The sequence below is a fragment of the Sebastes fasciatus genome, chromosome 8 (assembly GCF_043250625.1).
Source record: "Sebastes fasciatus isolate fSebFas1 chromosome 8, fSebFas1.pri, whole genome shotgun sequence".
Taxonomy (NCBI): Eukaryota; Metazoa; Chordata; class Actinopteri; order Perciformes; family Sebastidae; genus Sebastes; species Sebastes fasciatus.
Genome location: NC_133802.1, coordinates 32390013 through 32415508, shown reverse-complemented (window position 1 = coordinate 32415508; position 25496 = coordinate 32390013). Strand labels below are relative to the sequence as shown.

Below are 25496 nucleotides of genomic sequence, written 5' to 3'. Positions count from 1 at the left end.
TTTAAGTGGCAATCTTGAAGATTTTCCTTTAAATAAATGTCTATTAAGTCACTATCTATCGCCGTCATTGTGTCATTGTACCCATTTATATATTTGCAGTATTATAAACTGGATGTCTGTGGCGACATTCTAGGAAATAAATGTGTTTTTTCTCCATTGTACAGTATACAGAAAAAAAATTGAACTATGCACTCAATTCTGAAAACTTGAAGCTCATGTATCAACAAAAAGACTGCCAAGCTTGAAGCACAATGGACTGAAATCTTTAAGGCTCGCCTCTTTAACAGCAGAATCACAACGTGCACGGCAGCTCAAACATATGGACACTTGATTTTCACGAGGATGGAGTCCCACACTCTATAGGACTTTAGACAATCCGAGCAGCAATCAGGCTCCGAGTGGATCCAATCAAAGGAAAGGGAGGGATGATGAGACTGGATGGAGTCCAATCCCCCCTGTTGATCGCTGACGACAAATGAGTTCTGCCAGAGGTTTTACATGATAAGAAGAATTAAATAGGCGGATTTGTGTCCTCTTAAAAGAGAAGATGCACAGCATTAAACGATGGTCATGGCAATTAAGAGGACACAGAAAACGTTATTATCTCTAATGGGTTGTGTGTGGAAAATTGTGCAACTCAATTGGGAACTGGTAGCTAACCTGTTTGACAGATGGTTGTAAAGCCATGGATGCAAATAGTATATGCCTTGTCATGAGCAATTACACCCAGGACATACGAACGATACGATACGATACGATACGATACGATACAACTTTATCGTCAGTTTGCACTGAAATTCATTTTGCATCCATAGGCAGCTCAGTTTGAGAAAAAGTACACATCCAATAGACATACTGTTACAATAGACAGACAGACAAGTAAGACCCATCAGACAATTATTCATACATGACCCATTACAAAATTACCATCTGTCCTCTGGATTCACGTCTTTAGCAGCACATTAATTATTATTTAGCAACAAGATGGACTGATGGACAAAAGCGTGTTGGAATGTGCCTCTAATTAACTGTGAGACTCTCCAGAACATGACAACCTGTATGCTGGTATTTCTCTCTGAATGTCTAAAAATATTAGGTCTTACTGAAGGTTAATTATCTTTGATGCCAGAAGTGGAAGTTTCTGTAGTTTCTGTGCATTATTCCAGGAGGAAGGGGGGGTAGTGTATTTAAATGTTGTTTTGCCTATCTTTTCTAACCTCAGGGGTAGATGATGGTGAGAGTGCATGCATGTAAATGTCAATTAGAAAATAGAGATATAGTCTCCAGAACATGACAACCTGTATGCTGGTATTTCTCTCTGAATGTCTAAAAACATTAGGTTTTACTGTATTTTACTGAAGGTTAATTATCTTTGATGCCAGGAGTGGAAGTTTCTGTAGTTTCTGTGCATTATTCCAGGAGGAAGGGGTAGTGTATTTAAATGTTGTTTTGTTGCCTATCTTTTCTAAACCTTAGCTGTAGATGATGCTCTCTATATGGAGGGCCAATGAGGAAAAAGTACCAAGCAGTAATAGGTGTTAACAGGTCAAAGATAAGCACAGTTCATAATATATTTGTGTAGGTATATAGAGCCTATATTGAATACCCTTTTCCTGCTTTTTAGTAAGAGATGTTGTGAATGAGGAAATAGAGTGATTTAATATGACATTTGTGCTTTTACCATATGAATGTAAAAGTAAATTAAAAAATAGAGAAATAGTTATTTACCTGAGTATGCTGCGTCCTCGGTGCTGTTTGCTGATGTTGATCCCTGCTTGGATATCCATGTTACATCTCCTCCAGCTCCAGCAGCTCCCAAACTCTCCTCTCCTCCTCTACGGAGACAGCAAAGCAAAGAGTGAACCTCTTCTCCTCCTTTACGTGCCCTCGTCTGTGTTCTCAGAGTCCCGGTAGTGAGCAGCTCGGTCCGCCGCTCTGCACGCTCCAGTCTCCGGTACGTTCATGTAGGACACCCCGGTAGTCCTGCTCGCTCCTCCGGCAGCCTGACACCAACTAAACCCGCAGCTTCCAGCGAGGAGGAGGAGGAGGAGGAGGAAGAGGAGGAGGTCTGTCTGCGGTGTGAAGGTGTTCAAATGGTGCTGTGTGGATTCATTTTAGGAGCAGAAAGTGTTCCCGGTGCGGTGCTCGGTCCGGTCTGAGCGTCTGGCTGCTCCACCGGATGAAGACTGCGCGCACACAGAGAGGCACATGGAGCAGCAGAGATGGTCTCCACTAGTCAGCCTACACAGGAACACTAGAGGGGTTGTTGGTTTTTGGTTCATGCTGCAGATTCACAGCACGTTCTTCACTATGTCCCATCTTCAATATGACACCAAGACTCAGGAGCCTAGAAATGATCTAGTTTATCTGAAAATGTTGCTGTTGTTTGTTGCTTTCTAAGGAAATAAAAACATGAAAACATTAAAAAAATTAAAGGTCCCATATTGTAAAAAGTGACATTTAAATTTTTTTCTTCTATTATATAGGCAGGTTTAAAGGGACTATTTGTAACTTTCAGAAATGCTTGTTAACAGTGACACCTGTGGCCATTAAGTCAACAAAAGTCAGCGTTGGGCTTGCTCGCTCTAAATAGACATGAACGAGCATTGCTCAACACAGTGAGGCGACACACGTCAGCTAAAACCACAACATCACTCTATATTTCAGCTGCTTGGCAGTAATGTTAGCTGACCAGACGAAGGTCTCTCCATGAATCAATGCTGATCCTAGTGTTGGCTCTTCCTGCTTCAGCCTCCGGGGCTGAAGCAGCGGGGCTCCTCAGCGAGTAACGTTGTCGTCTCCAACCGGGTGCCGCAGGCAGACATTGGCACCCGGTCGGAGACGATAACGTTTCTCTCTGCGGAGCCCCGTCACTTCACAAGACACGAGAAACCTCTGTTGGTCTGGAGGAGCTGCAGCATTTATTTCTGCACAAACGTCCACTATACATTCACTAGATATTCTCAGAGCGCGCGGTGTGTGAGTGAAGGCAAGCAGGCATAGGAGCGGTCTGAACAGCGTAGCCACACGTGAGACGTATTATTACAGAAAGTGAATGAAACCAATATTATGACCAAAATAGTCATACATGTTTCTTATGGATGGAATTATAGTGAAAATTAATTATTCCCATTTTTGCAAGGGACTCCCTGGAACCCTTTCAAGGACCCCTGGGGGTCCCCGGACCCCACTTTGCTATATATACAGTAATGTCGACCCTTTACACTGTGCACTGTATTATTGTTGCAATATGGAAAGTAATACATTTACTCAAGTATTTTAGTTGAATACAATTTTGAGGTACTTGTACTTCTTCTCCACTATACAGTAGGTGACAGCTGTAGTTGCTAGTTACAGAAGGTACATTGTGTTTGAAAGCCTATTTGTTGCAGTTTTTTTGGTAACAGAAGCCTCTTTACCTCCTGCTGCTTTGAAATTCACACAAAAAAAGTGATGATTAAGGCATTCCACCTTAAATTACCTTCCTCTGTGGCACAAATTATTCACAGTTGCAGCAATTTTTGATGAGGTGTGAACATTTCTTGTTCACCCGCTGTTTGTGGTATGGCAAATTAACACAAAGTTAGTAAGAAACAGATCTGTATCAGGAATCTTTGTCCGTATATGATCATTCATTTCTATAATTTCTATCATTTTCTACTCAATAAAAGAGCCAGCTCAGAAGTTTAAACAGTCAGAACTTGTTATACGCTCTACGGCTGTGGCTCATAATCCACTCATAATGTTGAGAGGGATTTAAGAGAATCTACTTCTGTTGGAGCCAATGGGAGAGTGATAATTACAGCAGAAATTACTGAATGCCCCGCTGAGCTTTGGAACGGCAATAGGAAAAAAAAGAATATTTAGATTAACCTACTGAATGAACATTTAGTAAAAGCCACACATACACACAGCTAATAATGGCACATCAAAGCTCCGAGGATCAAAAAGGAAAAACTAACTGAATTTTACCTCATGCAGTTTTACTCATTTCCCCTTCAGCTCTCCGAGGAGGCGGATCGCCTACTATACTACCACCGCAAGCCACCGATGTGGCTCTATGTGACAGCGAGCTTTTCATTGTTGTTCGGAAGATGTCATTTAAATACATGAATTACGTTTGTCCTGAGGCGGTAAATGAGATGCTGAAATGAGTTGAACTTGTCAACGCCACCAGGAAGACGAGCATTTCTCTCTCTGAGAGCGAGAGAAGAGGCAGATTGTTCTCTGCAGATGATCTTAAATTAAATATTGTCTTTAATCACTAACTTGTTCATGTCACACTGTTTTATGTCAAGCTCCTTTTATATCAGCCTGTGAGTCTTCTCCACTAAACCAACGTTAACTAACAGGTATAAGAGAAATATATAATCTGTTATCCTCTACACAGTATATCTATCTTTTAATTCAGTTTTCAACTTAAAAATGGACTGACTGACTCCGTTTCATATTAACAAAGTTGAGCAGTCTTATATCTTATATATACAGTATATCTTATCCTTGTTGCCATTAATGGGTAGCTTCTTCTTTGTCGAGTTTAATTTGGAGGCAGGAACCTGTCATCAGTGTTGGGAAGGTTACTTTTGAAATGTAATTGGTTACAGATTACTAGTTACCCTTTTAACTTTAACTTTTAACTAATTACATTTGATTACATTTCTAACAAATGTTTTTAAACTGGGCAATAAAGCTGAACATACATTTAAACCAGGCAGTGTAAACCTCACAACAGTAATCAACACTGATTACTGTCAAAATTTTATAGAGATGCAACAATTAGTCGTTAAAACAATTATTTTGATAATGGATTCATCATTAAAAATGGCAGAAAATGCTGTTTTCAGCCTCTCAAATATGGAGATTTCCTGCTGGTCTCTGTTTTATATCATATTAAACTGATTATCTTTGGGTTTTGGACCTACAAAACAAACCATTTTAAGACATTTTTTAACTATTTTATGACATTTTTTACCAAATGATAAATTGATTAGTCTAGAAAATAATCGGCAGATTAACCGAAAATGAAAATAATCATTAGTTGCAGCCCTAAACTTTTAATTAAAGTTTCTTCAATATAACTTAAGTTAAGATTGGCACTTAAAGTGGCAGTAGGCAGTATATATATTTTTGGCATCATTGGGCAAAAATCCCATGATAACCTTTCAGCATATTGTAATTCAAGTGTTCTGAGAGAAAACTAGACGTCTGCTCCTCCTCATGGCTCTGTTTTCAGGCTTTAAAAAATCTCTTGGCTGTGCTCCGGTCATGTGACCGGTACTTGGCGTTCCTTCAGGAGATCTCATCCGATCTCAACATGGCTGCGGCGTCACAAACGTTCTCATTGTACAGCTAAACCGTGCACTACAAGATGATTCTGAAAACATGTGAGGAGAGAAATAAGCATTAACGTAACAGAATATTGATTCATATTTGATCAGCGCTACCTAGTTTGACCGTTTGGTCGGAGTTCTCGAGTGATCGACAGCCGGCTCTCATAGACGACAGCTGGACAGCAGATCTCAGATCAGCTCTTACTGCTTGTTTTGTGGTCTGTGAAATCTTGCAGATGCTGTTAAGAGCACCGGAGGACACTGGAGAACAGAGAGGCACATGATTTTTTTCAGATTACCTGCTTCATGTACTACTGTCACGATATAGTGACCGTTTTATAAAAAAACTTTTTTTTTAATTGCTCCAATCTCGCCTACTTCAGCTTTAAGTTAAGATTGGCGTTTTCTTTAGTAACTGTAATTTAATTACATATTTTTTCTCAGTAACTGATTAAAATTACATTCATTCTGTAATTTAATGACGTAACTGTGTTACATGTAACTGTAGTTACTCCCACACGCTGCTTGTCATTAGCCAAAAAGCTAACTAGCCTGTAAATACTAAAGCAACGGATCAACAAGCCCACAGTACGGGTTGTATTGCGGATTTTGGGTCAAAGCATAACCATTTGTAATGTGTTTGAACTACAAAATATATAAATAGATAGACTGATTGATTGATATTAATGAAAGCAGGCCACTTAATGGTCAAGAAGGCTTATCTTCTATGTCTCTGTCACCTCATCAAATAATTATCAAGCCTGTATTTAATAGTGGTGCAACGGTCCAACAAGCCCACGGTTCCTTTTGTACGTCATTGAACGGTTCAGGTTTTTTTTGTTGCTTCTCCACGGTAGCAGCAAAATCCTCAACATGTATAATTACAACATGTTCTCTGCAGAACAATACATCAAAACCTTGTTTTTACTTCTGAATTTTACATTTTTCTTTCTGCATTTTAAGTGAAACTGGTTTAATTGGTGCTGGTGAGAGAAGCGATCGAGCTGAAAGGGGGGGTATTAAACTGGACCTGTACGGTCTGTTAGAGCAAAGTTTTTGGCACAGATGGCAGCCTAGGTGAGTGCATCGACTGAGTTAGGGCAATCCTCCCTGCCCTTGTCTCTGCATGATGTCATTCGGTTTTAATCAAATGAAGGACAGTCAACAGCTCAGTGGCCTGCTCAGCAATGCAGACGGCACACTGGAGCTTATCCTTATAGGACGGGAGGACGTGGAGGGAAACCAGAGGCTGGTGCCTGGTGTGAGGGTTCTTTTCTGACCTGCAAAACTAGACCAGGAATGACGGTGACATTAAGCTTTTTTCAGCTGCAGTTGGACAAAACATCCACTACAGTACATGATCTTTTATTCTGGCTTTTGATTGGACATATTTTCATGCTCATTTAAGGACTCGCTATAATGTCATACATGGGGTAAAAAGGTGACTTAGTTAGCTGTTTATATAAATATATCTACAGAAAAATAGAATGAGTTTCCCTTTTTCCCCCAATATGTCAAAAGCTTATGGAAGAGTACAGTCATACCTATTCGATATGACTTCTGATACAAGACAAACAAACAACGATACCAAATGGAAAGTGCAGTGTCCTGCCGTGTTTTATGGCTAACATTAAAATGTATGCGTGTAATGGGGGAGTAGGAGTAATGTGTTTACATCCACAGTAATATCAAAGCGAGGCAGGCACTTCGCCAAGGTTTGGCTGCTGAAATGATTTGTCGATTAATTGATTAGTTGCTCGTTCCATCTTCTCCAATGTGATTATTTGCTGTTTTTATAGCAGTCTTATAGCGTTGTAAATGAAATACCTTAGGGTTTTGGCCTTCTGGTTGGACCGCATAAGCAATTTAAAGAGATCATCTTGAGGCCGCAGGAGCTTGTGATGGACATTTTTTGCCGCTGTTTGTCAACATTTTATAGAATAACTGATTAGTAATTTAATTATCATTAGTTGCAGCTCTATAGTCCCTATAACAGTGAATTCTCTTCTACAAGTTTACATGTTCATCTCAAGGTTATTGATTGATTTTCACACGACAAGTGTTGTTCCTTAACTGAAGAAGATGGATGAAAAAGTAAGAACATAAAATCGCAGGAGAGGAAAAAAACTCCCATCCCTGTGGTCCAGCAGCCTGGGGTTTGACAGGTAGCTGCCTTCAGACTGTCAGGAAGTCCAATATCCACCCACTCATAATGTCGAGCCGCAACACATCGAGGTCCAGGATAATAGTGCTGAAAGCAGAGGTGAGGTCCACAAATGGTATTATAACAAGGAGCAAAAACTAGGAGAGTTTGAATCAGGAGACATCTGTATCAGGTGTCAGGTATCAGCGTCCTTCATGTGTAAATTAATGGTGACTTTCTGTTCAGAGCATACTTTTGAATATTACTCCATTCTGAATTACAGTAATAATCTAAGAGAACATAAAGCAGGAATTAGAAATGGAAATGTAGATTATACCATCACCAAATATATTTGAAGGAAGCACAGTTGCTGTCTGGCTTAGATTCATTGGAGGTGTGGAGGTTACCAGACCTCTGTAGCCCGCTCCTCAAAGCTACATTTCAATCAGGAGAGACTCGTATGAATTGAATGATGATTTATTACAAAGTGCACGAATTATGAATAGTAACAGTCTTTGTCGATTTAGACCCGATGTGACATGATAAGGGGGAAGTGATGCCGTAGTAGGATTTAGGATTATTCCCCCGGGTCTAGACACTGGTGATGGTGGTACTGAAGATTGATGCAGATCCGATGAATGGAGTGGAGCAGGATTGCTCTGATTGGATGAATCTGGAGGTGATGGGGTGGTGGAGGGTCGCATCGGTTTGTGCTGATACTGACACTGAGACAGCATAGAGGAGAACGTTTTTTAAACTTTTGACAGCAACGATGTGATTGGTTTAGGGAGATATGGCAAGCTCTGATTGGTCACTGAAAAGAGAGATGCCCATAATCAGCTGACATAGTAATAGCCAATGAGAGAGTGACCCAGAATGAATGAGAATGAATGAGATTGCACCCCTAGTCTTCCTGACTGAATTTACGCATAAGCTTCATTAGCTGCCACTGCTGTAGCATAAAGCTTTGTTTATGCTCCACAGATGGCGCGCACAACGAGCACGCACAAAAGGCGTTTGTGCTCAACGCGTTGTTCTTTGCAGTATTCTCCGACACGCCAGAGGGCATACAAACAAAAGATTCTGTGAAGAAGAAAGAAGACAACAAGTGTGACCGGCAAAACGCCATAAACCAAACTCATCAATGCCGAGAAGGATTTGTAATAACTTGTAAACTCATATCTCATATTAACGGACATACTTTATCTCCTTTTATGCAATCCCAATAAAGTATTAAATGTATTATAATGAAACGAAAGTTCAAAGGTTTAATATCCTGTAAACAATTTGATTCCACTGGTAAAATAGAGATCTCCTGCTTCTAAAACGTTTAGAACTAATTTCTATTTCATTATTTTACTTCTAAATTTAAGTTATTTGCTTTTATCTTATTGTGGAGGTCGTGTCTGAAAAGACTCCGCGCACACAGCGGGTTCCTAGCTACAAAAATTCAGAGGTGCACGACCAAGCGCTGCGACAGTTTGCGGAGCCTTCGCGCTTTACGCACAATACGTGATGATGTCATTCATGGCGCCGGGAAAACTACGGTAAGAATAACCTTGGCTTTACACACCTGAATCTCCAACTAAACTGTCGGTGGTCAAGTTGCATGATGGGTAATGTAGACGCCTGGTTTTGACAAGGCAGAAGAACACATGGAATAAAAAAGATGACATCTCTGGCTCCGCTGCATCGATTTTGATAGAGTTCAACAAGTGGATATTGGAGGGAAAACAAATATTGTTTTTGCAGATACATTCAGTGTGAACATTTTGTGATAACAGTCAACAGTTTGCATGTACTGCAAATGTTTCCTCCCCCGTTATGTTGATAATAAATATAATCTGGGTGGCAGTACATTTCCTATAAACCACATTTGCTGATAGAAGTTTGTTGTTGTTATGAACATCATTTTCAGGAGACGGGGTTAGAAATGTGGGTCAGCCTCCACTCTCAAATGACTTGGTTGAGGCAACATCATTAAACAGCTAATGAAAAGAGAGGCATGTACTAGAGACCTTCAATACTGTAGAGCCAAATGGTCTAAGTGATGGATTGGATTTGAGTCCATTTTTATGATAGAATAAAACATCTCTTTTTGTATCTGCGGGGAATTTTCCTTTATTTAGTGAGAGTTGAGACACAGCAGATCCTCCCGCTATTCCGTCAGTATGAGGTGTAATTTAAAGGCCTAATACTGTCATGTCTTCCTCCTATAATATTTGGATAACATTCAACTTTTTGTAACTACATCAGCTTCTACAATGAGCTTAAATCCACACAGCTGATGATGTGATGAGCAAACCTGAAGAAGTTACAAAGTTTGCACATGTTTTTGTACAATAAGTTAATTACATTCTCGTGTGTAATTTAATAATTATTGTTTTACATGCTGAAATGTCAACTGACAGTTTTTCTGTAAGGAAAAAACACTCCTGGGATCAGTGGAAGTCTTATTGAACGCAGCTTAACTGACGTGAGCTTAATTAAGCCAAAGAAGTATTTTGACAGAGACACTCTGCATCTAATGACACACGTCTAACAGCAAGCGAGCTCTCGGAACTACTTCCACTTTTACATGTAATTACTCATGTTGCATTGAAATAGTCACAACACAAGGGGCTTTGATATTGACTTGTGATTCGTGGCTCCGCGGGCCAAATTGTCTGTGTAGGAGATATCTCACAGAAAATCAAGAGGTTTTCTCTCTCTTACTACCAGCCTTCACTCGCTGCACACTAATGACTGTGTCTAGCCAAAGCATTTAACCTTGAGCCAATCTGTCTTCTCACTTAGAAAAGCTGAGTTCTTGAACCATGAAATGGAGGTACTTGTCCCTCTGAAAGGAGGTTACAACCCAGACTACTTCGAGATTAATCAATTATTGCCATTTCATGAAGTCGTTGGAGTTGAAACATTATCGGAACTTTGTTATTTCGATCTGCTTCTCGTGTTTTACTGTCACAATGATTTCCCAGTGAATCATTTTAAAACAGCCCGTTCGCACAAAAAGGCGTTTGAATGCCAGGATAATGCGCAAGGCATTTAGTGCGCAATAAGTACGCCTTTCTTGATTTCCCCGTGTCATTTTCACGCCATGAATCCTGTACTGACTGCAATGTAAACGCATCTGCGTATAAAATCTACGGTAAGAGTTAGTGACGTAGTATAAAAAGCATGAAAGACTACTAATAGAAGGCGAGTGGGGAGGTCGATGGGTCCAACAAACACTGAACATTTAACCAGGAGACCGGTGTTGACCCGTTTTTTTTTTGTATATTACATTAGTGACGATTGTGACGTGTTTTCCGTAGTTGTGTGACATTATTTCCATACTTATTTCAAGCCCTGTTTCCACCACAGGAACTTTCCCCCGGAACTAAGAACCTTTTGAGGAACTCATTGCGTTTTGACCGCAAGGACCAGAGTCTAAATTAAGTTCCGGGGACATTTTATGGGGCCTTTTTATCCCCCCAAAAAGGCCCTGGTCGGACAATAGTACTTTCTGAAAGTACCGAAACTTTAGGGCTTGAGTTTGCAGGGATGACCATTGCTGATTGGTAAAACACGCACACGCACACGCACACGCACACGCACACGCACACACACACACACACACACACACACACACACACACACACACACATACATACATAGTCTGGGTCCTCCCACAGAAAAATTTAAGTTTCAGAGACTTTGTTTCCTGCATTCTGGTGACTTTAAAACAATGTAAATAACAAAATAATAAATAAAGTACACTGCAACAGCATTTTTATGTTAAACTTTTAATTTTACCTTTAACTCCCAGGCAAGAAAACTGAATAATTCGCCCCTCTGGCATAAACTAATATTCATCACTTTTTATTGATTTTTTTGCCCCTGCTTGAGTATTTCTTTCAGTTAGCTCTCTCCATTTCTCTCTCCTTCTCTCACTCACTGAAGGTCCTTTCAGACAGCTCAAATATGAGCTCAAACTGCGCTGTGTCGCTAGCGTAGACTGCTCTCTTTCGGCGGGAAACGACATTTGGTTTAGCTCTATTGTCGTCTGCGCGGAAACCGTAGGGATTATACATGAGGTTAAGTGTGAAATTTTGCCGTAAATCAGGAGAAATACGGGAGAATTGTGATCCCGGGAGGAAACCGGGAGAGGGCGATGAAAAATGAGTCTTCCAGGAAAATCGGGAGGGCATTTTTTGATTGTTCCACGACAGTTACGTTCGAAAGCAGAAATAAATAACCATCAAACACCTCAACAGATGATTTACTGATTATAAATGTTTATTTTATTCCAACGTGTTTTTTTTAGATGAAACGGGCGGACACACTAAACTGCAGGCTGCAGAGTGTGTTTACCCCTACGATCACCAGCAGCCCTCGTCACATGTCATGTTGCTTTTTCATACACCAGTGGACTAATTTTCCCAAACTTCGCAGGTCTTTAGACCGCGGTGTAAACGTAGATAACAATGGGCCGAAGGGAACCTTTTAGTCCTTTGAGGGGAGTTCCAGGGACTAAAAGTCCTGGGAACTTTTGGTGGAAACCCGGCTTTACTTAGTTTATGTACTTATTTAAAGCCCATCCATGACATTTTTCCTAAACCTAAGTTAGTGGTCTTCTTGCCTAAACCTAACTGCGGTCGCTTGTGTGGCGTACACATGACGAAAAGGCTAAAATGTGTACTCGTCACACGTGGAGTGTCCGTGTAAATTCGTATACCTCTTCCCGTGAGATTGAGTTGTTTTAAAACACCGGACAACCTACACATAGCCGTTATTAAAACATGTTCGTGTGAAGGATTGTACACCTGTCAAAACACAGCAGATGCAACGACACATACGCAGAATTAATTTGTCAAACTCACCCTGATCCCGAAGCAGTTCTGCTGCCAGACTTGGTGAATTTATTTATAAGAGTGTGGGTACGATCCAGTGCCTATGTACCCAGCTGTCTCAATGCATCCAGGGAGCGACGTGAAAGGGGATGAAGGAATGTGGCAAATCACACACTGAATGTAACACAATCAAAGCAAAACCTGCACGAAGAAATTCCCTCTGAATCTTGATTTGTGTGGCTGTGGGTGTGTGTGTGTGTATGTGCGTGTGTGTGTGCACCTACGCAAATTAAATATTTTCTGAAACACACGTCACACTTCTGAAAGAGAATCTGTAATGCACCAAAAAAAGATTTATATCATACATATCCCCCGGAGTCTTTAGTCACTATGGTAGTTAAGAAATATTCCAGATTTGAAGTGACAGCTACGTCTTCAAAGAACAAACTGACAGTGACAAAATGACAACTTCAACCTTTGTTGTGCATTAAAATCAGAAAAGTCGTGTGTGTATGTCTGTGTGTGTGTGTGTGTGTGTGTGTGTGTTTGTGTGTGTGTGTGTGTGTGTGTGTGTTGCCCTTGAGGTGTTTTCACTAATTTGTATACGAGAGGTGTATGGGACTCGTTGCTATTCTATATTTTTGTGGACGTATGCCAATCTCTTTGAGAACACGAAGGCCACCCACTTTTGTGTCGGAGCGACATGATTAATATATTAATAAAGCCTGAACTTCTACTGTTGTGATGATCAGTGTTGAATATGCTATTATACGCAGCTTTTGATTAGATTCCTCGCTCTCATCTCAGAGCTTGAAAAGAAGTTATTCTCTGTGTGAAATGCAAATTAAAAATTGCTGTGATGACGCCTACGTTCAACAAGAAATCATCCACGGACACATCAGAGGAGAATTCTGTGATATATTTGCACCTGCTGTATTTCCCATAAATGTGAAATAGCCAAATATGTTGTGGCTCTATGGGTCATTCTAACTCGCCACCTCCATTGAAGAGATTCAGGGAAACGAGGACTCAACGTATCTGGAGGGGAGAGCTGCGTGAGCCTCCTGTAGCTCTTCAAACAACACTTTTCTCTGAGTCTGTCTGAAAGTAAACGCAGAAAGCAACTTATCCTCATACAAAGGTTCATATGGTATCTTACGAAAAGTTATTCCCCATATTTCATGTGTTCTCCTACGAATGTCCAGCAACGCGTCTAAAATTTCCGCTCGTTTTCAAAATAAGCTTCCGTCTTCACAGGAAACAACTTGATAAGGTTTAGGAAAAGACTGTCGTTTGGGTTCAAATAATTACGGAAATGGCGTAACTTAAGTACAGAAGTTACGAGACAAATAAATGAACGTTGACTTCTGGTTCTCACACGGTACACGAACAGCAGTCTCCTTCAATGTTTTTTGACCCCTCCATCCACCCCGACTTCCTCCTTACACAGCGTTTGTTGCTCTTTATAGTTCCTGATTCACAATTATTACCATTGCATTTAGCTTTTGAGTTTCCTTAGAAGACAGTGCAACACATTCTCATTCCAACTCGTCACATACTGGCACTTTGTCACGCTCCTTGGCGCCACTATAGTTAGGTTTAGGAAAAAACAACACGGTTAGGCTCAAAACTAATACGTTTGTAAAGAAAAAATTACACTGAATGTTGTGAATGCGGTACACAAACAGCTGATTGTAACATGAAAGTGAAACTTAAAGGTCCCATATTGTAAAAAGTGAGATTTTCATCTCTTATAAACCAGGTTTAAGTGAAATATAAATATTGTGAAAGTATCAAAACACGGAGAAATACACAAAACCCGTATTCAGAAACTGTGCGTTTGAAACAAGCCGTTAGGATTTCTGTCCCTTTGTGATGTCACAAATCTACAATATTTAGACAATTTCACAGTTTTAAACGTAAACATACAACATGTGTCCCAGTTTATTTCCTCTTGCAGTGTATGTGAATGACATCAGCTGACAGGATGTAAACATGGACCAAGCTGTTGCCTAGCAACGCAATCCCGTTGAAATGCGCTAAAACGGAGTGTTTCAGACAGAAGGTGAATACAGGTATATTCAGACAGAAATAATGTGTTGTTTGAACATTACAGCATGTAAACATGTTCTAGTAGAAACCCAAAATACAAGTATGAACCTGAAAATGAGCATGATATGTCCTCTTTAACGCATGGGACATGAACAGCGGTCTCCTAAATGAAAGCCCAGTGTCTGATGATGCTTTTGCACCTCCTATGCCATTCGGTCTCACTCGCAACTCGTCAAATACCGCTAATTGGGCAGCACGCCTCGGCATCAGATACCGACGCACGGAGGCACCCTTTAGCAACAGGATGTGACGAACCGGGCTTTCAACCCTCTCCAATGAGACGTTAGTCAGTGAAGTTAACATCAACCATGACCGTTTCCTAACCCTAACTAAGTGGTTGTGTTGTCTAAACCTAACTTTCTGTGAAAACGGAAGTTTATTTTGAAAGGACACTATGCAGGTAACAAGCGTATATCGACAAAACTGTCCCCGACACGTACAAAAGTAACACAAGAGGGGTACCCTGTGCATCGGTCTCCGATGCAGAGGGACCAGATGGCGGTATTTGACGAGTTAGGAGTGATTAAAGCCCTTCTTGTGTCTAAGTAACAGCTCAGTTACGATCTGATTGGCTGCTCAAGCTCTTCCTCCCGTGAGTGTTTTGATAAAATGATGTGTACAGTGATTATAATTACACATTAGTTTTGTCTTTACCACATCAAACCAGAAAAACACTTGCAGGCGTGCTACAGAAGAGGCCTTTGCCCTTGTTTCCATTTCAAACGCAGTCAGAAGCTGCATCGTACCCGCTCTGACACAGAGGGGGCGAGAGGAAGCTAAACACCGTGAATCGCAGCGCTCGTGCCCTGAGATTTAGGGTGTGATATGGTTAAGCTTTCATATTCTTTGTCTCCAGTACACCTCTGCAGTGGCAGCAATTGTGTCTCTCCTGTCTAATGAATAATGCACACCAAGACATCCTGAGTTATCCAAAACCAAGTCCCTCTTATCCCTGTTTGAGTGCATTGATTTCCGAGCTCTCACCAGCATCTGCAGAGGCTCAAAGGCTGCTCCCGTGTGGGGGGGGGCGGTTTGGGGGATAAAAAGAATAACAACAAGGCAAGCATCAAGCGTGTAGTGCACTCGTGGATACTCTGGAGTTCACTACCTGGTGCTCGGATGAAAGCGGAGGCCACGTCATCACGGTGTTTATGATATCTGTAATTAGAAATTCAGATGATTCTATGGCGACTGTGTCAACTCCGCTGTGATCACCGACCAAACAGGTAGCTGACACTTGGCCCCAAAGAGGCTCACCTTATTTCAAGACGAGGGCTCGCAGTAAATCCTTCGTAATTATCCGGCGGCACGAGGAGAGAGCTTTTAATGAGCTGCGGACGAGGATGCTGAAACAGCTTCTGTTCTACAGTTGAACCGACCAATTCTCCTTTTTCACAATCAGTAACATCTCTCACCCAAGAGAAATGATTATATGCAACATCTACTGTAATCATAGCAGCATATTAGTGAGGATGAGAGCAGCAATGGTTTATTAATTTGTAAAATATTGTGTGAGTGGGGAGAACAACATGTATTCACACAGACATTCATTTCCAAGTCTTGCACCTTTTACTGTACTCCCCTGAGTGCTAGCATTTTAGCTTATTATACTATATTTTGCAGAAGGATCCCACATATTTTTTGCAGTTTCAATGGTGCATGAGAAATTCTTCTCACAATGTAAAAAAGGCACGAGAGGTGTCCGACTATGGCTATCTATCACTGAAGAACATACTTTAATAGTCTCAGATGCCTCGTCTCTCCGCACAGAAAAGACAGATACCAAAAGAACAGCGTGTATTATAGAATTCAAGGTCTTTCTACTGCCACCATCTGTCCCATATTTAACAATTTCAGATTAAATCAATATTAATCTTCCGCTGACCAAAAGGGACTTCACTCCCATTCAAATAAACCAATCCAATTTGATAAGGAGCCAGACTATTTGGATAAGCGTGGCGAGAGAATCAGCACGAGATACTCTCTTGGAGATTGTCTATTTTCTCCTCATCCTTGATTGCTTTAAGGACTTAGCGCACTGGAAAGTAAGTTCAGTGGAGTTTCATCACCGCTAGGGACAAGAAAGGCTCACGGAATACTCAAATAACTCAACTACGGAGAAGCCACGAGAGCAACGTATAGGCTATAATCTCACCTCTTGAGTCAAATTGTAGGAATCAGAAAAAAAAAACTGAACGCCCCATATAATCCAACTCAAGGGAACATTTTTCACTCTGTTCCAAAATGTATAGAAATCAATATTTAATCTGCACCAAATATTGGACAATGCACAAAAGAGCCTGAGATACTAAAAGCCGGACTGTCAATGAAATGACTAATCTTTTAGAATTGATTAGAAATAAACTTTGTGCTTAGTAAAGCATCGCCGTTGCATTAAGTGGACTTTGGAATGTCACACCTTGTGTTTACAGTCGAACCCGACAACCTCTGCAGGAGGCAGAGCAATAAGTTTACCCTTGGCAGCCATCGGATTCTCCGCGGTCAATTGATGAATAAGCATTTGCGGCTGGATAAGAAACACATTTCGCGGCGAGAGCAAAAGCATCACGGTTGCGCCAGACACCCCCGACTTGTTGTCTTGTTGAAGGTGACCTCGGCATTAGACAGAACAATAAGTTTGCATGACATTGAGGCGGCTGATCAAGATGGTAATTCATGCCTGCATTGTACAATGTCTTGTCTGCCTGAAATGGGTTTGTGTGTGTGTGTGTGTGTGTGTGTGTGTTCATGGTTCACAGTCTGAGGGATATGTCTTATGCTTGTTCTAATAGGCTTTGCTCCAGTGAGTGCAGGGCTTACAGGTGTACTGCCTCCTATAGACACACACACACACACACACACACACAGAAGGTAACATTAGATTTCAGGAGTCATCTCACCTTTCTACTTTGCATGCAACTTAGTTTGTTCCTGCCTGTAAAGGAGAAGCTGTTTCCACATTACTCATCGGAGTATACTGTACTTTCAAATGCAGCTGCTTTTCAGGAGCTACAGAAACATGTGCCATATTGGTTGTGATTTCACTGAAATGATGCCAGTGATCACATTTTTATGTAATTTAGCAACATATCTTCATACAACAATTCGTCTGATATCTCAGGAAAAGCTATTCATCCTTTTTCATGTGTTTTCCTACGAATGTCCAGCAACACGTGAATATTTCCACTTGTTACGTGCATACAGTCTTTTCAAAATAAACGTTCGTCTTCACAGGAAAACACTTTCTTAGGTTTAGGAAAAGATCGTGGAAGTGGTGTTAATTAAGTGCGGAAGTTGCGTGACTCACACGGGGTACGAACACCGGTCTCCTGAGCCAAAGTCCAGTGTTTTTTTTTACCCACCCATCCGCCCAGACCTGCTCCCTACGCAGCGTTTGTCTCTCTTCATACTTCCTGGTTCACAATTACTGCACGTGGATTACATACAAATTGATTTTGTGAGATATGTATGAATGGTGTATGAAGCAACGTATTCTCATAAAAGGGTTCGTATGATATCTTAGGGAAAGTTATTCCTCTTTTTTCATGCATTTTCCTACGAATGTCCAGTGTCAATTCCCGCTCCGGTCTTTTCAAAATAATCTTCCGTCTTCACAGGAAACAATTTAAGGTTAGGCAAGAAAACCACTTAGTAAGGTTTAGGAAAGATCATAGTTACGTTACGCCACGCTGGAAGTTACGTGAAAAAACTAATTAGTTAGGTTTAGAAAAAAACGTGGTTTGGGTTAAAATAACACCGGAATAAGCGTAACTTAAGTACGGGATTTACGTGATAAATAAATCAACATTGACTTCTGGTTTCACACGGCGTACGAACACCGGTCTCCTGGGCGAAAATCCAGGGATTTTTGATCCACCCATCCACCCCGACTTCCTCCCTGAATGCCGTTTGTCGCCGTTTGTATGCCTTTATACTGCCCACTAAAATCTGCAAACACACTTTAATGGCTGCTTGAAAATACTGTATGTGACATCTCGGGCCTGAGCACATGAAAGCCCCGGCCACCAACTGGGACTCCTGGCAATCCACCTGTCACAAATGTGTCACACACCTCTTGGACTCGGTAACAGTGTGGACACATGATCCCAGAGCACAGAGAGGTAGCACCGCCCTGCAGGGGCTCCCATCTCTGACAACAGGTACATCTGTTCCTCAGGATCTGTCCCAGAAAGCACCAGCACAGCATTCAATACACAAACAAGGTAGTTACAACGTCAGCACAAACAAGATTATGTTTCCATGCAGTCACAGAGTGGTCTTAATTTTCTTGCGGCTATTAAAACATTTGGTTTAATTTGGCAACAGAGATGTTGTCATAGTAACTTAAATGACTGCATTGTCTGTTTATTTTGAGATATACTTTCTCGGGGAAAAAAAAAAGAAATGTGTTGGCAACATTTCCGGGCCTGTCTCTTAAAGAAAAGAACCCAGTGAGAGACGGACAGCCGGCCTCACAGTTGGTCACAGCATCATCTTGCCAAGGTCAGGAAAGGTCAAAGTCACCACATGCTTCCTAACCAGAGCCATCTCACTGATGCACCTCCATTAGATGCACAAACAACAAGAAGCCGCTGTTGTTTGTTGTTGAGACCCAATATGAATTTTATATCCAGGATTTTACCGACATTAACGGTGCTGTCAGATGTGTTACAAATCATCAAGGAAATAATCATTTTAGGAAGTCTGACTTTTCTCGGGAGCTCAGTATTATGACACATTCACAAAGGAGCCAAAGCGTTAATACTTGAAACAGTCTGCAGTTACTTACTCCAAGCACACAGCTCTGTCGTGATGAACACTTAAGCCCCCAACAGACTCTGTGACAGCGTGTCGCTAATAGACCGCGGATTAATATTTCATGCATATTAGGGCACTTAAATTATAAAGTCACTGTAATTTACATTAAGCAGAGCACCAATAAATGAGAACATTCAGTCAACATAATCACCCACATACTGTACATGCATACTGTAGTATGCACATCCAGTTGTTATTGCCTCTGCGTATTACGATATGCTGAAACATTTTTCATGTCATTTGAATAATAGAAAGGCAGTCGTTAATCCACTAGTTTATCATATCACAATAAGGCTGAGACCAGATTGGTAGAAGCTCCACAAGGTGTTTGTAAATCATCAAAGCTTTGATTACACATAATACATCACTTACTCACTAAATCCGTTTTTCTGCTGGCATCAAGTCTCCACCATTCAAATTAACAAGATATGTCACTGCCCATCATCTGTTGACAAATATGTGGAATTCAAAAATATGTGTTTTCATTCATGTATTTAGCCTCATTTGTGTGAGTAGAAGATTGAACTACATCTTGAGTGAATCCTCCCATTCATCTCTTTCATTCATTCTGGCATCAATGCCCTGATGAAACTAGTTCTGTTGGTTTTTGTTTAAGGGTACTTTCACACCTAACCAGTTCAGTTCAAAACAAACTCGGGTCTGTTTTCCCAGTTAGTACGGTTCGTTTGGGCTGGTGTGAAAGCTGTCAATCAAATCCTGGTGAGGACCAGACAACCAAACCGAGGCTACCTCATCTGCTGATCGTGAAATCTGTCCAGGAAGCCATCTTATTGATCTGTATTTATAAGGTAGAAGCACGTCAGCGCGGGGATTTTCTCTGATTAACAGGTCAAAAGGTGTTAAAACTACTGTGCTTGTATCCGACTCTGTGTACTTTGTCCGTTCATTAACTCCATTTAAAAGTGTGTGACAGTGATCCTGCAGATATACGCCTCATGCACGCGTGTGTGCGCTCCCCGACGTTCGCTCTATGCGTGCTCTATGCTCTGTTGCCGGCGATTCCCAGGTTAGACCCAGCACTCCACCGGCCTGCTGTGACTCCTGGCGCTGGGGTTTTTGCCGGCCGAATCTGAGCCACCACAGCCGCCAACTGAAGTTCTGCCGTCCGGAACCGCTGCATGCAAAGCAGTTTCCCGTCAGTGTGGAGGACAAAACGAAAACACGAGTCGTTCCCTCGTCTCTGCCACTTCGGACTCAAGCCAATAAACAAACTATCGAAACGTACTATACAGCCCCCGGTTAGTGGCACTGTAAACACAAAGATGGCAACCGCAAACTATTAGTTGGTGCCACAAGTGAAAATTATAAGATAGCAGTGTTATTTTGACTGTCTCTCGGAGTTTTGCATATTCTTACCCTGCTGTTGGTTAGTACTGTAGTTGGCTTTTTATTTTTATTTTTAAATAAGTGATGACTTTAGACTGTATAGACCCAGTAGTAGAGGTGGAATGCTGCCCCCTATTTCTTTGGAGCAGATGGTGAGGCATTACACAGTGGACCTTTAAATCACCGTGCAGCATTTCCAAAAATGTTCAAGGAAAGAAACAATAATCTGGTGCTTTATTAACTTTCTTCCATTTGTATGCTCATGTAAGAGTCATCAGAACTTCACTAACTTATAATGAAAATGCTACTTGATGTCATACTTCTTCCTCTAAAAGACTTCCAGCTGATTCATGCCATGTGGAAGCAGAGAGGACGGTGGAAGTGAATTGAGTGTGTGATTCACTGGAGTGGACGTTCAAACTGCGAGCATGCAAACACGGGTCAGCACATAGATGCCACTCAGGAGAAGAAGAGCCCCCCCGCAGGCTACAACATGCAGCTAAAGGTGGAGCGCTCATTGAGGAACATTATAATGATGTTTGTCACTGCGAATGATTCTGCTCGAGTAGAGAACAAGAGGGGCGCGAGTGGCTTCGTACTCAATGGAGCAGAAGAATGGCTGAGAGAGGTGGTGGGGGGGGAGTGGGGATTAAATAGGTTGGTACACTGAGCCGGCCAACGCTGGCTGAAGAGATAGTGTGTGGTGAGAAAAAGTGTGTATTAGGCGGCAACATCTCTGCTGATGACCTCATTATATGAACATCAGCTAATGATGTAATGGTATGTAATTAAACAGATGCTGTTTGTGATGGTATAGTGTATTGGCTGGAGACTGTGGTGATGTTGTGGCATACTGGTCGTTACTGGCACGGGTTTCGTGCTACCCCCGTGTAGCTGTGGGAAATGTCAGATGCATCCTATTATGTTTCTGTTCAGTTGCAGCCATAGGTCACGCTACAGCACGGAGAAAAAAGACTGTAGCTTGACTTTGATTTGGTGTTTATCCCTATAACCTCACTTCCTTGACCCCATTCAGTCCCATCAACTGCTAGCCAGCCCAGACTTGTGGATGTATAGCTCCAAGGCATTGTTGTGGGTCAGTGGCTTGACCTAACAACATCATAGTGAACAATACTTTTTTTCTGAACCACTGTAAATCCTCTGACCACACGTTAGACCTGAAACTTGGAATATCTGACAGCTAAACAATGAGCTGAAACTCGCTTTTGAGCTCCGTAAAGCCGAGGAAAGCTGCAGGTTCGGGCGATAATTCTCTGCAGGTTCACCACTACGAGCAAACCCTTTCACATTTGATACGTTATTATAAAAAATATAGATTATAGCCGCCTTAAGTCGATTGTATAGTATGTAACAATGCTTGCTGAGAAAATGTTTCTTCTTGACTTTATCAAATTATCTGACATATTAAAGGAATAGTTTGGGTGTTTTAAAGTGGGGTTGTATGAGGTACTTATCCATAGTCAGTGTATTACCTACAGTAGATGACGGTCGGCACGCGACCAGCTTGGAGAAACAGACACAGAACCAAAGCAATGTACTGTTGTGGATGGGGCTGGCAACAACATGTATTTTAACCACCTAAAAGAAAGGCTCATCTAAAAAAAAAAAAAAAGAAGCAATATCTGTTTAAGTGTACGGTATATTTTCATCGCTTTGTCTTGCCGTCAGACAACCTCTTCCGACAGGGAACTGAACTGAAAATGAAACTTATCTATGCTCTCTAGGGCTGGGGATCGGTACCTAAACAACCGTAACTCGAGCCAATCACCGCGAGCACTCTTCGATTTCACGCAATGTATGATTGGACCACTACTGCAGAATTTGCAACCCAAACCGCCGGGATTGGACATGGAGATGTCTGAACGGAGGGCTAGCAGCTAACGATACTAACAGCACTAACAGTGCAAACAACTGCAACAAATGCTGAGGGCTGCTACGGTTCCATGACAACGTGGTCCCGCAACCGTGGGTCCTGGGATGGCATTATCAGCGGTAACCGCTGTATGAGCACTGTGCTGTGCGTCGATTAGCTAGCCAGTGGGACACACACACAGCTTCCATTCACATGATGGGTATCAAATGAAGAACTCTATTGGTATCGGTATCACTTTAAGGGTACTGGTATTGGTACTGGCATCGTCATTTTTTAACTCAGTTGACAAAAACAGGATAAATAAGTTTCACTTTCAGTAAAGTGAAATTGATTTTTTTTTAGGTGAGCCTTTCTTTCAGGTGGCTAAAATACGTTTTGCTGTCGGCAAACAGTACGTTGCTTTGCTCCTGTGCCTGTACTCCTGTCTGTTTCTCCAAACTGGGTGCGTGCCGACCATCATCTACTGTAGGTAATACACTGGCTATGGATAAATACCTCATACAACCCCACTTCAAAACACCTGAACTATCCCTTTAAGCGATGGCGTAATGAAACATGTCCTCATAGAGAAGTAAGAGGAAGGAAAAGGTCCCTTGCATGTCAGTGTGACTGCTGTAGGAGCCCCTCACAAAATTTCAAAGAAGAAAAATTGGATAGCTGATTTGATGTTTTCAGTCCCGGAGTGTGAAAAAGCAGAATCATTTGTTGCATATGATTGTGGTGTTGGTGAGGACACAGTGATTGGAGGGCTGCTGTGTTAGCCACTCTGAAGAGGTTGCACCTGGCCACTTGAATTGTCCAGGCTTGAGGGGTAGACACACAGGGAGAAGGAAAGTAGGATCAAACACCGAATGATAAAAACATCAGAGAAGGTTGTGGAGGTGCTCCCTTGAGAGGTTAGTGCGTCGGATGTATGTGTGAATTGCGCACAAGTCTATTCGTGTGCGCTCGTATGCGTGTCGTGTTGCTCCTGTTTTATATAACCCCGCGGTGCAGAAGTTAATCATCATCACACCTCACCAGCTGTTTCGGTGTCATTCAGGTTTACTCGTCTCCAACATCTCGACGCAACGGCTCCATTAGTTTCCAAATGGAAAGCTGTTGGACACATGTTGTTTTGCTGTTCAGCAGAGATTGACCAGCATTTCTCTTGAAAATGACTTTGCAGCAGTTGCGGCAGTGCAATTCGACGTGGCCGCCAGTTTCCGTCTGTTCCTCTGTGCAGTTAAAACCAGTGAAGCACGGCTAATGCTGAATCTGATTGTAATTTACATTTGTTCTTCTGCCAGCAATAATTGTGGGTGTTAACATTGACAAAATGAGTTGAAGCTCACTTGTTGAGGTGAAATGAGTTATATCAGGACTTAACCTTTGTCTGTCTCCACCATCAGCTCACAGTCAAGAATAATTTAGCAGAACAATCCTGGTGGTTACAGTGAGTAGATTGTATTGTGTTCAATTGTAGATAAGGGCTATTGTTTATTTGCAACAGACTGGGATCAAAAGGAAATTTATTTGAGTCATCTTGAGCAGAATGCTCCTCACACTGTAGTGCAATGTGGGACTGGAGGCAGCGACAACATAATCTACTTTCATGTTGTGTTTGAGTTTCTCCTTGTTATATTTCAGAGAAATACACCCCTATGTTTTCCACCAAATTTCAATGTGGTTGTCTTGATTACATTGTTTTTATGCTACGCACTTATTACCTTTGCTGCACATGCTGTTTTGTAAATTAATGTAATAATTGCTTCTTAATTCAGGAGAAAAACTAAGTTATAAACAAAGCAACATACCATAATTATCTGATTTCTTGTTAGCAGGAAATAGCCTGTTATTTTACCCTAAATTAAAGGGTTCACAATTATCCATTATCCTATTTTCCTCTTTCATGAATCGGAAAAACTTTTGGGCTGGGCCATAAGGTTTGACAAACTACTATTGTGCTACTGCTATTGCATGTCTGGAGGCCCAGCCAACAATAGTGACATCTACGTGTAGGTTTATCTTTGTACACATATTAGTTTCCCCCACAGTTGTCTGTCTTTTGATGGATCGGTGTGGCCTCTGCTACAGTTTTTAAGTCACAGAACACTAAAGTTCTCCATGGGAAAATAAATTGTCTAAGACAGTCTGAACATTTCTGAAGATGCTCAATCACAAACCTTCAGCTCTATAGTCTAGGTCACAGGGCTTAGCAGTGTCTGGCCAGTCTGAAGTGTGTGTAGGCGTGTGTGAATGACAATAAAGACAATATCTGTATGTGGAAACTTAAGTACAGTTAAGATGTGGATAATGTTAGGCAACTAAAACCCATTTGTTGAGGTTAGAGAGAGATAGCGATCATGGTTAAGTAATAAAAATGGGATCCAAATAGGAGCTACAGACTAGGGCTGCTCGATTATGGCAAAAATCATAATCACTAGTACTTATGGTCAATGTTGAGATTATTTAACACGATTACTCATGGGCTTTGGAGACATCATGCATTCAGAAAGAACATTTTGTAAAAGTTAAATACATCAATCTGGTTAAAATTAAGAGGCTGGATCTATGAAATCTTGTAAACAACAACAACATAAACACATTAGTTGTATCGATATGAATGGTGATGACACGGCAACAAAAAAAAAAATCACACCCACAAAGCACGGCAAACAAGACCTGGGTCAGGTGGGTTGCCGACAATTGCCGCAGATCCCTGACGCACTGACATCAATCCGCCTCGGTTGAAAGTCACGCCGGGAGCAGGGGACTCCGTCCTTTCCCACAGGGAGAGACGGCGCAGCGAGCACTAAGTCCACGGCCCTGAGAAGACAAAACGCCTCCCTAAACCCGGTTGGTCCCCCCCCGCCCCAGTGTCTGACCGCGGTGAAATCATACAAATGGCATTGTAATTTGGTATCATAACATCATAAGCCAAGTTTCCATCCAAATTTGGCGCAAATAAATTTAAATAAATTCATTATACTGTAATGCGAATATCAAGAAGTTGGCAGAAGAAGACGGTGCAATGAAAT

At 41.5% G+C, this 25496-nt stretch overlaps 1 protein-coding gene and 1 long non-coding RNA gene across 4 annotated transcripts in view; one reads left to right on the top strand and one right to left on the bottom strand.

Moving 5' to 3' along the window:
• cntn3a.1 (contactin 3a, tandem duplicate 1) overlaps positions 1–25496 on the bottom strand; it is a 356340-nt gene that overhangs the window by 120692 nt on the left and 210152 nt on the right. For 2 of the 3 annotated variants that reach the window (XM_074645147.1, XM_074645149.1), the window contains exon 2: positions 1729–2396. The gene's annotated coding sequence lies outside the window, so the exon portion shown is untranslated. Of the gene's footprint in view, positions 1–1728; positions 2397–25496 lie in introns of those variants that run through there. The other variant, XM_074645148.1, reaches the window with a different exon arrangement.
• LOC141773278 (uncharacterized) overlaps positions 1–25496 on the top strand; it is a 376505-nt gene that overhangs the window by 268297 nt on the left and 82712 nt on the right. The window lies entirely within an intron of this gene.